Below are 13,091 nucleotides of genomic sequence, written 5' to 3' on the forward strand. Positions count from 1 at the left end.
CTGAGTCATTCCTCTGTCATCTCCGTTCTGCTATAAGCCTATACAACATTTTAAAATTTTCAGATATTTTGTTTTATAGCCCTGTTACCATTTGATTATTTTTAATAGTTCTTTCTTCTATGCTGAGAATTTATACTTTGTTTTCAATTCTTTAAATGCTTACCCTTATTTTATGGAGAATGGTCACATTGCTGCTTGTTGATTCCAAAATCTGTGTCATTTGGTGATTGGCATCTGTTGATTATCATTGTTGAGGATTGTTCAAATTTTTCTGGTTCTTTGTATGCTGAAGAGCTTTGTATGCCTCCTAGGAAATCTGAATAATATGTTGTGAGGGTTTTGGACACACTGAAATCCTCTGGAGAATTTTGAATTTGTCTTTAGGAGCCAGTCAACCCAGTCAGCTCCATATCATAAGTTCTGTTTCATCTTCTGTGGGCAGTTGTTAAAGTATCTGTTTAGTCTGAAAGGATTTACCGTGCTGTTTGCAGCTATCCCGTGGATGTACCACCAAAGACTCAGGTAGGACTTGGGCAGTACTTTGCATCATAGTTCAGCTCTAAACATGTTTGCTGTGCTTCTTGGGTGTGTTCTGAGAATATACAGCTTGGAGAGAAAAGGGGGCCTCCTGCCAGCTGATACACATAATTAGGGTATTTTCTCTCTCATTCTCAGTATTTTCCCAGTATTCCCCGCTTTTCAGCCTTCTGGCTAGGAAATCAGTGTTTTCCTCTCAGAATTTTAGCCCCTGCACTGATACTCATGGGGAGAAACACCAATTTAAAAAAGTAATGAGTATCTCCCCCATGTTCTTCAAATAACATGAGTCTCTTTTCCTGTTTCCTCTATACAGATTGATAAGTTTTTTCTGCAAGGTTTTATGTGTCACATCAATCAGCTATTTCATCCAAATGAGCATGAAGTGATCAGAATAATTTATATCAATATTTACTCTCTTTTCATCAGGAAATCAAAATGTAAGAGGCATTTTATTTATCTATCTTAAGCTACTTATAGAAATGTATTCCCTAATTATAGAATTCTGTCTAGGCATATCCAGAAATTTCCTACCTATGCTATCAGGATTTGCCTCAATGTTTAGTAAGTTCTTCCTACTTAGGCTGTCTAAAATATATATGAAATAGGACATTTTTCTGTATTTTTAAGAAATATTTAGAATTTCTTAATACGTTTTATTTTAGGTGGCTTAAAGATCAATATACCATTTTGAATTAATGTTTCATATAGTGCTAAAGATTTTCCATCATATATTTCTTATGTTAATATTTATTTTTGCTAATGTAGTCCAAAGGTTGTGCTAAAAACCTAATTTGGATGCTCTTATCCATCATGTGAGAGTGATACAAGAGCACATTTTTTTTTGCTACTGAAATTAAAGTGTCTTATTATAGGGTATTTATGCTATGGATGTTCTTAGTAAAGTGGAATTTTTATATTATGTCATTAAAATGAATATTAAAATGATACAATGGAAAATATAGATTTTCATATTTCTTTGGCATAGAGAAATTCTAATGTGAAGTACAAGTGGCATCTTGTAGAAAGATCTAAATTTAAGTCTTTAATTTAAAAGAAAGGCTATATGATTTTTAAAAGATCTACTTTAAATTTCCTTAACTATTTCACTAATTAAAGTGATTAAGGAATAGAGTTTCTATATACCATCTTCTTATGTTTTTGCAAATATTGTATTCATGAATAAAATTAAACAGCTGGCTGCTGAACTCGGACACAAAAGAATACCAGTCTAGGTATTACACCGTACTGTTGGTAATCCTAGATTTTTTTGGACATATCTTGTTGACTGGATGTTACCTATTCCTCTCCCTTTCTGGTAAGACCACTCCAGATCACTTTTGGGAAACCAAGCTCTTTGATATGGTGTGATCTGATTCCTGTATAGGGGAATTGTTCTCAAACTTCAAGTGTACCAGGCATACTCAGGGTACTTGATGAAGCACAGATTTCTGGTCCCACTTCCAGAATTTCTGAGTCAGTAGGTCTGAGGTGGGGCTTAAAAACTTGCATTTCTCACAAGTCCTTAGGTATTGACAATGTGGCAAATGCAGGGACAACACTTGGAGAAACTCTAATCTAGGGTGAATCACTCTATTTTCTCACTGCTGGAAAGTAGTTCCACTGGTATCAGCTGAACCATCATAGCCTAGATCATTGTACTTCTCTCCACACTGAACCAAAAACACAAAACTATAAACTTGGTATATGGCGGTGTTGAAATACAAGTATGTTGTTTGTTAGAAATCTAAGCTTAGTCAGTGTGTGCTGTAGTCAGAATCACAATGATAGCAAATGATATAATGTCCAGTGAAATAAGTGATATATTCCCATCTTTGTTAGGAGGATAAATCAGAAGGCCCTCTGTTCGCCTTGCTAACATCACTTCACTCAAGTCTTCCTTGGTCTAGCCATTCATCAAGATGGGTTATAGATCATTTCTTATACAGCCATCAAAACATTCTGTGAATATATCTATCATTGAACTTTACATTTAAAAAAAATTATCTTTCTATGTATCTGTTTTCTTCATTGGACATTTGGTCTTTGAAGGCAAGGGTCATTTCTTATTAATCTTTTAACTTCAATGCTTGGGGCAAAATCTTGTGGGTGGTTGGACCCTAATAAATTTTTTGTTGAATAAAAGAAGAGATTCATGATGGATGATGAGTGAAAGGCAAAGTCAAAATACAACCTCTCCAAAATGATTTCCTGAGAGACTGAGTGTTTGCATTTCTTCATACACTCATGCAAGTCTGTACACGAGAAACTATTGTCCCCATAACAGTCCTTTACTCTTTTCTAGAAAGTGTCCCTGTGCTTGTGACTTGTACAGAGAATGACAAGTAAAATCCTCAAGTCTATCACCAAGAGGTGATAGACTGGAAAATTTAAATTCTAGATGGCAAGGCACAAGTTGAAGGAAAACATGTCCTAAGTTTAAAACTCACTGAAAGCATGGGTGGGGGAAGGTGGATTTAACACACAGTAAAATAAGCTAGAATTGGGTGTTTTCATTGGGATTTAAGAAACTATGTTACCACACCTTAAAAAAAATATTACTATGCATTGTGATGGATACAGAGCACATTCATCATTTACTTACATTTTTGTACTTTTAGAACATTCTCCCCCTTTAAATACGAAGCCATATTTCAAGACCCACTAGCAGTTTCTAGAATTCACCTATTCCTGTTCCCACCTGCAGTGATCTCTCCCTCCATTGAACTAATATAACAGACGCTTTACTTATCAAAATTCTGTCATAATATACATGAACATCTATGGACTACGAACTGTCTCTGACGAGATTGTGAGTTCTTCGATGTTGTACATCAGGAGTGACAAATTGAATGCAATGTACACGCGGCTTCTCACCAAACGGCAACATTTCCCTGAAGTCCTGGGATAAGAATAATGCTGACAGTGTGTAATATTCTCCCAATCGTACTTAGAATGAGAAAATGTCATTACTTATACAAGATGTGATATTGTCTGGAAATTTTGAATTCCTAAAAACTGGTAGGGCAAAATTTGTAGCAGAGAAGGACCAACAATATGTAAAATGAAGAAATTAAAAAGAATGTAACAGTTACTTAATTACTAATATAAAATATATGTTGAGATTTAAAAAGATATTCAAAAAGTTCAGTTAATTTTATTCCTAAATAATAGATTTATAAGAAATATTAATGAACTCATGGGTGCACGTAATTAATTTGGGGGGAATATATTCTCCACCAATATACTCTTTGTTTGTAATACCCAAAATAGAACTATCAGGTCTTTACATATGTATTTAGGTAAGCAAAAATGGCTCCAAATAAATATTCAACTTTAACCTGGAAGTTCTGGACAATATCTTTCTGTAATTGTTTTCTATTATGCATAATCTATTATACAGCTATTTTTTTAATGAGGAATTTATGCTATAATTGATGGACTATTAGAGTTTAAAATGGGAGTGAATTTAATAGCCTATCTCATATATTTAATTCTATATTCACAAAGGACTTCAGAGCATGCAAAAGAAATTTTGAATTTACTTTGGTGATCTTAAAATCTGGACAGTATTGACTGTTAACCCAATAGTTGATTCATCTTTTTTTTTTTTTGAGATAAAATTAATCTAGGGAACTCCCTGGTTGTCCAGTGGTTAGGACTTTTCATACTCACTGCTGGAGGCCCAGGTTTGATTTTGGTCAGGGAAGTAATATTCTGCAAGCAACATGGTGTGGCCAAAAAATTAAAAAAAACACAAAATTAATCTAGTTGCTCTTGTGATGGAAATAAGAATTCTTACTCATTTTCAGTAATGAAAAATTCCCTCTTTTTATAGATCTCAGTGACACCTGATTAAAACATGAGTGGGCAATGCTGTTAAATTCATTTTTCCCCAGAAGTAAGAACATCATGATTACCCATGGGCTTGGACTCTTAAACCCTGAAAGTCTCTAGTATGTGCATAAAAGAGAGCTCAATTGTTTTTACTTCTTCTGAATGATGTTTTTAATTGCTTTGTCTTTCGTTAGTTCTTATCCATACATGTGTGTTCTCAGCTTAATGTTTATTACAGTTTTTCTCTGTGCCAGACATTTTTCTCAGTGAGGAGCTACACAGATGACAGTGACGTAGATCATGCACTCAAGAGATCATAGACCATTAGAAAGAACAGATAAGTAAAAAGGCAGTTAGACTAAAATTGAAGCATCATGATAGAAGTGTTTTGTAACCCTTTAATCTTTTGTGTCTCTCAGCATTTAGGGCCCCTGGTATCAATACAATCTGTATTCCTAGTTAGATTTTCTTTTTTTTTTTTTTTCAAGTTTTTATAGTTCAACTTTTTTTTGCCTACCATCTTTTTCACAACAACAATATCTCATTCTTGCTGAACATCACTGAGTTTAAAACCTTTAATTATCCCTCATGTACAGTACCTACTTCTTTGATGTAGTGATAATAGCTGTAATGAGGCATGTGAGCAGACCTAAACAAACGCTGTATGTCCCTTCCAGGGTCTGGATTAATTGATACATTTAAAGCACAAATTACCTGTGAAGGAGAGGTACATAGGTGGAGTACAGTAACTGGCTCTGATTTAAGACTATTATAAGCAAGATTGTTCTGATTCAGTCACATCCTCAGTGTCTCCCCCTGGATGTGCCTGGCTCAGATTAGGGGACAGCCTCCTTCTCCCTACTTTTGCTATGTAGCTTCTCATTACTCAGTCTGTGTTTTGTCCTTGTACAAATCCAGAATGTGGGCAGATCAAGTTCAAATGGATGGAAATTAGGCAAGCATTTGGCCGCCTCATTTCCTAACCCTGAAAAATGCACCAAACTCATTTCAAGATCTCTGATTTCTGTAAAAAATGGGGGAAGAAAATGATTCAGAGCTAGCGTGTTCTGAAAAACATATATTTGACTGAATAGTAAAATCTTTGGGCGGGCTAAAAGGAGAGACATTTTGTGATAACAGCAAACAGCATGCACTGCTGTATATTCTCCCTATAAATATAGGCCTTGTAATTCTAAGTAAAAGTGAAAGGTTGAGAGCATAATATACTTGATCTTTTGTAAATTTTTGTTCATTCAACAGTATTTCATGTTTTTTATTGTCTGTACATTCTATATGATGAATATTTTTCCCACAGAATAATCAGTGCATCTTTCCCATATTAATATACATATTAATGATTTAATCCATTCTCTGTTATACATTGAGTTTGTTTAATTTATAATATTATTTTTGAAAAAGATAAATATTTTGTACATCTCTGGCTACCTCTTTGAGTAAACACCTTTAAAAGGAATTATCTTTTCAAGTACAATTTTTTTTTCAATTAAAAAAATATTGTCATATTTTCATTCAGAAATGTTATTTACATTCCCAATAACCATCTCTGATTGTCCTAAAATGTTAGCTATTTATAAAGCATTCATTAGGAATTTAGAAAAATTAGAGGTCTACGTTATGTGCTGGGGGTATTTCAATAAGGTGGGGTTTTCAACTATGTTTTCAAGTTTCCTAGTAGTTAAAGGACTATGCTCATTGTCTATTTCAGCTTGTGTCAGTTCAAATTTATTAACAACAACATATTTGTAATATCACTGCCTGATCATTTTAAAGTCTCAGGATCTATAGTGATGTGCTTTTTTTATTCTTAATATTTGCAATTTTTGTCTTCTCTATCTTTATTGACTTTTCTAAAAATTATTTTTTGACTTTGCTTATCTCCTCTATTGTATGTCAACTTTCTATATTATTAATTTATGCTCTTATATTTATTATTGCCTACTTTTGGGGGATTCATTTTTTGTGCTTTTCCTGTCTTTCTGTCGTACTTGACACTTTGGCTTCCACCCTTCTTTTGAACTATAGACCTTAATGTGAAAGATTAAACAATAAAACTAAAATTATAATGTAGCAATATAGAAGTAATAGAAAAGGATTCTTAAACAAAAGCCAAAAACTTTAACCCCAAATTAAAAATTGATAAAGAAAAGTTATTACATTAGCTGAATTGTGTTTATATTCTTTAAAAGAAACCATCAAGAGTGAAAAAGGGAGGTACAGAAAGGAAGAAGCTGTTTAGAATAAACATAACTAACAAATAATCTTATTTGAAATGTATTAAGAACTACTAAACATCAATCTAAAAAACAAAATAATATCAACTATGGACAAAGAACTCAAACAGGTACGTCAAAGAAGAAACTACTGAAATACTTAATAATCATATAAACATTTCTTCATGTGTTAGTAATCTGAAATGTCAATTAAAATGACAGTGAAATGAATAGTTCACATTTACCACAAAGGCTAGCAAGATTGACAATTTTACAATAACCATAGTGTTTGTAAAAGGAATTATGGATGTTATAATTATTGAATGGAACATACCTGTGGACAGGATATTTTCTGGCTTTTTTCACCTCCTTGGCACAGGATGCTGAGTTAAATACATGGCATGGTGTTTTGCCAGGAGTGAGAGATTTAATTCCTTGAGAACTTTAATTGTGATGATCTTGTACTTCATCAGCAATCCTGTTTCCTTTCCTGCTGTTTTTTTGGAACTCTGAATGAAATGCAGAAAGACAGAAGAGGAAACTTTGGGCCTCAAAAGGTATCATTTGTACAGAACAGGTATAGTTATTCCGCATTCTTCATGGAACAAAAACTGGAGTTCTGAGATGGGAAATAGATGGTATGGCATCTGTAAAAAGAGGCTTTGATTTATTTTAGGACCACTGGTGGTTCAGACTGTAAAGAATCTGCCTGCAGTGAGGGAAACCCGGGTTCGATCCCTGGGTCCGGAAGATCCTCTGGAGAATGCAATGGCAACCCACTCCAGTATTCTTGCCTGGAGAATTCCATGGACAGAGGAGCCTGGCGGGCCACAGACCATGGGATCACAAAGAGTTGGACACGCCTGAGCAACTAACACTTTCACTTGTTCACTTTCATGATCATGAGACAAAGCATGAAACAGACAATTGTTATTTTTCCCAGTTCAATCTAATTGAGTTTATAACCAGTAGAAGTTCTTTCCAAGATATTGTAACAAGTTTTTGCTTATTTGTTTTAGTTTTTAGTTATTCACATTTTGACACGTGTTGATGTTATTTTGAGGCATCTATTTTTCACCTATTGTAATAGTAATACTATATGACTGAAACTATTTGTCTTTTTACCAGACTCTTTAAGTTCCATCAAGGTAGGAGCTATTAATATGTTTATTTTCTTGCTTATCATAATTTCTAGGCACAATATAGATACTTGACTTTATTTATGAAGGAATAAATGAATCAATCATACATTCAATTTTATCATGAAGCTTCAAGAGAATTAATCCATATTGATATTATATTCTAAAGTTATATTATTAATATTCTTGGCATTCAAAGGAAGCACTCACATATAGCTACATATATTACACACTTATAGTTGAATAATGTACAATATACTCTATATATTGAAGCAAAAACATTGTATATTGAAGCAAAAACATTCAGGGTTTAGTGAAAATGGGAAAAGGTACACTACGTTAGACAAATGATAAATTATCTATCTTGAATGAACAAGTTCAAAAAGATTCAAAATATATAATAAAAGCTTATGCGTGTGTGCCTCCTAAATCTCTTCAGTCGTGTCTGATTCTTTGCAACCCTATGGAATGTAGCCCTTGAATTTTGGACTATAAGTTATGGGCTTATTAAGCATAATAGAAGGCTTCCCTGATGGTTCTAGTGGTAAAAAACCCACCTGCCAATGCAAGAGATGTAAAGGATGCAGTTTCAATTCCTGGGTTGGGAAGATCCCCTGGAGGAGGGCAGGGCAACCCACTATGGTATTCTTGCCTAGAGAATCCCATGGACAGAGGAGCCTGGAGGGCTGCAGTCCACAGGTTTGCAAAGAGACATGACTGAAGTTTCTTAGCAGGAATGCACGCAAGCATGATAGAGTAGTCAAATTTGTTTTATTAGGCACTGTTATGACTTAAGTAATATTGCAGGGAGAATTAATATCATAGCCATTAACATAATAAATTATGACTAGGCAGGAAAATGGGATGAAGGGCTTGTAAGAAAATAAAGAATTGGCAAAACATCAGAGAGAGCTTCCCTGGTGGCTCAGTGGTAAAGAATCTGTCTGCAATGCAGGAGCTGCAGGAAATGCAGTTCCATCCCTGGGTTGGGAAGATCCCCTGGACGTGATCCCATGTTAACCCACTCCAGTATTCTTGCCTAGAGAATCCCATGAACAGAGGAGCCTGACGGGCTACAGTCCCTAGAAGTGACTGAGCACACACGCATAGCCTGAAAGATGTGGAGGAAAAGAAAAGAGGAGTTAAATATGGTTCTTGACAAGTAGATCATTGAGACTTAGAAAATTCTCTCTGCTAGGGGTTCTCTTTTAACTTTCCAGCTACAACGTGTATTGTCTAAATATGGGGATTTATCTTCAGGTCTCTCTATCTGTCCTCATCTGTTCCTCTCTCTCTATTCCTCCAACTTCCTCTTTTTCTAATTCTTTCACACTTTCTTCATCTCTTTTCCTTACATTTCTTTATTTTATTGTATATTTTTCTCCTTCACTTGCCCCTTTCAATTTCAACTTAAGGTTGAAATTCATCCATCTTTCCTTCATTTAGTCAACAAGTCAAAAAAATTAATTACCTATAACTATAACATGCCAAGGTTCTAGTTAATTAGAATGCAAAGATTAATAAGATATGATACCTTGCCTCAAGAGATTTTACCATTAAACAGTGATAAACATTCATTCATTTCTCTATTTATTCAATCATTATTTATTTACTGGGGATATATGGTTGAATAATACATGATCTATATTAGCAAGGAATTCCAAGTTTGATCTAAGAATATTTAAAATACTTTTAGTCTTTATCATGATAATATGTGGAAGAATATGATACACAGGGCTGCACTGATTCCAAAGGATAGGGTTAGAGGTGGGGAAAGGAATATCATTATTTTTCATCCCTATACCACTTTTAGGAGAAGGCAATGGCACCCCACTCCAGTATTCTTGCCTGGAAAATCCCCTGGACGGAGGAGCCTGGTGTGCTGCAGTCCATGGGGTTGCTGAGTCGGACACGACTGAGCGACTTCCCTTTCACTTTTCACTTTCATGCATTGGAGAAGGAAATGGCAACCCACTCCAGTATTCTTGCCTGGAGAATCCCGGGGAAGGGGGAGCCTGGTGGGCTGCCATCTATGGGGTCACACAGAGTCAGACACGACTGAAGCGACTTAGCAGCAGCAGCAGCATACCACTTTTACCTCAATGAGAAGGTATCATTTTATAATTTAACAAATATTATTAATAAAAAGTCTCAAATACAAAGTTATGATTCTGGATGTTTGTGTCTTCTCATTTCTCAGGGTCCCTTTATTTCACAGTCACACTCAGTTATTATTAGTTTTATTCCTATGTACTTCAGTTCAGCCTTCACCCTTTGATTCAGGGTCTATCAAGAGGGAAGAAAAAAGTTTTGTCTGGCAATTTTAGTCTCATCATATTTCTACTCTCGCTTAAAAATTGTATTGTCTACGAAAAATTATCATATATCTGCTTTTTTACTATGCCTTTATTTAAAATTTGTTCCAAAATTATTGCTTTGGTGATCAAATTAATCTTTTTTATTTCTTGTATCTTAGAAATTCTTTGAAATACAATGTCCTTTTACATAAACATTTCAGTCAATAGTTAATAAGTTTCTTTTACATTTCTGTAAATTCTATGTCACTGGAAACAATTGGTAAAGAATCTGCCTGCAGTATGGGAGACTAGGGTTTGATCCCTGGGGAGGGAAGACCCCCTGGAGGAGGGCATGTTTACCTACTCCAGTACTCTTGCCTAGAGAATCCCATGGACAGAGGAACCTGGTGAACTAGAGTCCATAGGGTTGCACAGAGTTGGACGTGACTGAAGTATATAAGCAGCAGCAGCTGGAAACAATAAGCTTTATTCAAGAACTCTGTACATCCTCTTCTCTCCCAAATACTTTTCATCTCTAAGAGAGACAGAAGTTTATCTTGATAAACTTAAGCTCTTGACAAGAAACCTGTCTAGGTTGAATGTGCAATCACTTCGGTCACATCTTTCCTTTTCTTTTTTGAGCAACTGCCCCTGAATTTCAAAACTGAAATACAAACACATCATAATAAAGACATGCATTTCCAGGTTTCTGTGGGACTTCATGGCAAAGAATGTGTCTTCATAAATGTGTTGTGGCCTTACAGACAAAGCATTGCTCTCCTTGTCAGATCTATAAGCTTCTCCGGCTTTGTCACCTCCCCAGTATGGCAAATAGATGGGGAAACAGTGGAAACAAGTGGCTGACTTTATTTTTCTGGTCTCCAAAATCACTGCAGATGGTGATTGCAGCCATGAAATTAAAACACCCTTGCTCATTGAAAGGAAAGTTATGACCAACCTACATAGCATATTAAAAAGCAGTAATGCTCAAAATTCTCCAAGCCAGGCTTCAGCAATATGTGAACCGTGAACTTCCAGATGTTCAAGCTGGTTTTAGAAAAGGCAGAGGAACCAGAGATCAAATTGCCAACATCTGCTGGATCATAGAAAAAGCAAGAGATTCCAGAAAAACATCTATTTCTGCTTTATTGACTATGCCAAAGCCTTTGACTGTGTGGATCACAATAAACTGTGGAAAATTCTTCAAGAGATGGGAATACCAGACCACCTGATCTGCCTCTTGAGAAACCTATATGCAGGTCAGGAAGCAACAGTTAGAACTGGACATGGAACAACAGACTGGTTCCAAATAGGAAAAGGAGTTCGTCAAGGCTGTATATCGTCACCCTGCTTACTTAACTTATATGCAGAGTACATCATGAGAAATGCTGGACTGGAAGAAACACAAACTGGAATCAAGATTGGCGGGAGAAATATCAATAACCTCAGATATGCAGATGACACCACCCTTACGGCAGAAAGTGAAGAGCAAATCAAAAGCCTCTTGATGAAAGTGAAAGAGGAGAGTGAAAAAGTTGGCTTAAAGCTCAACATTCAGAAAATGAAGATCATGGCATCTGGTCCCACCACTTCATGGGAAATAGATGGGGAAACAGTGGAAACAGTGTCAGACTTTATTTTGGGGGGCTCCAAAATCACTACAGATGGTGACTGCAGCCATGAAATTAAAAGACGCTTGCTCCTTGGAAGGAAAGTTATGACCAACCTAGATAGCATATTCAAAAGCAGAGACATTACTTTGCCAACAAAGGTTCGTCTAGTCAAGGCTACGGTTTTTCCTGTGGTCATGTATGGATGTGAGAGTTGGACTGTGAAGAAGGCTGAGCACTGAAGAATTGATGCTTTTGAACTGTGGTGTTGGAGAAGACTCTTGAGAGTCCCTTGGACTGCAAGGAGATCCAACCAGTCCATTCTGAAGGAGATCAGCCCTGGGATTTCTTTGGAAGGAATGATGCTAAAGCTGAAACTCCAGTACTTTGGCCACCTCATGTGAAGAGTTGACTCATTGGAAAAGACTCTGATGCTGGGAGGGATTGGGGGCAGGAGGAGAAGGGGACGACAGAGGATGAGATGGCTGGATGGCATCACTGACTCAATGGACGTGAGTCTGGGTGAACTCTGGGAGTTGGTGATGGACAGGGAGGCCTGGTGTGCTGTGATTCATGGGGTCGCAAAGAGTCGGACACGACTGAGCGACTGATTGATCTGATCTGATTACTTTGCTAACAAAGGTCCGTCTAGTCAAGCCTATGGTTTTTCCAGTGGTCATGTATGGATGTGAGAGTTGGACTATAAAGAAAGCTGAGCGCCAAAGAATTGATGCTTTTGAACTGTGGTGTTGGAGAAGAGTCTTGAGAGTCCCTTGGACTGCAAGGAGATCCAACCAGTCCATCCTAAAGGAGATCAGTCCTGGATGTTCATTGGAGGGACTGATGTTGAAGCTGAAACTGCAACACTTTGGCCACCTGATGGGGAGAGCTGACTCATTTGAAAAGACCCTGATGCTGGGAAAGATTGAGAGCAGGAGGAGAAGGGGATGACAGAGGATGAGACGGCTGGATGGCATCACCGACTCAATGGACATGGTTTTGGGTAGACTCTGGGAGTTGGTGATGGACAGGGAGGCCTGGCGTGCTGCAGTTCATGGGGTCGCAAAGAGGTCACATGGGGACACGACTGAGCGACTGAACTGAACTGAACTGAACAGTAACAAATGGAATAGGCGCTGAGTCAAGCACACGGTTTGCTGTTAAGTGACACTGCACTGGTTTTCTTTACTCTTCAGGAGGATCCTCCCATGCCAAGTCAGTTTGTAATAGATTGAATCTTTCAGCAGTCCTTTGCTCTGACTCCAGAGTCCTTCTCAAATATCTTATGAGGGTGACCTGTTCATGTAAACGTCAATATCTCAGAAACCTAACCTAAAATCCAAGAGGCTTTTTCAGCATCTGAACTTTATTCTTGGCGCTCTACATACTGTTCTTTGAATCCATGAACGGACTACTTGGTAACTTACTGATCTGTGATCC

General features: G+C 36.7%; 1 long non-coding RNA gene across 1 annotated transcript in view; it reads right to left on the reverse strand.

Moving 5' to 3' along the window:
• Positions 1 to 13,091, reverse strand: part of LOC138984360 (uncharacterized) — a 48,430-nt gene that overhangs the window by 19,531 nt on the left and 15,808 nt on the right. The window contains exon 3 of the long non-coding RNA XR_011461623.1: positions 6,940 to 7,114. This is a non-coding gene — a long non-coding RNA (uncharacterized lncRNA). The remainder of the gene's footprint in view (positions 1 to 6,939; positions 7,115 to 13,091) is intronic.

The sequence above is a fragment of the Bos mutus genome, chromosome 21, assembly GCF_027580195.1.
Source record: "Bos mutus isolate GX-2022 chromosome 21, NWIPB_WYAK_1.1, whole genome shotgun sequence".
Taxonomy (NCBI): domain Eukaryota; kingdom Metazoa; phylum Chordata; class Mammalia; order Artiodactyla; family Bovidae; genus Bos; species Bos mutus.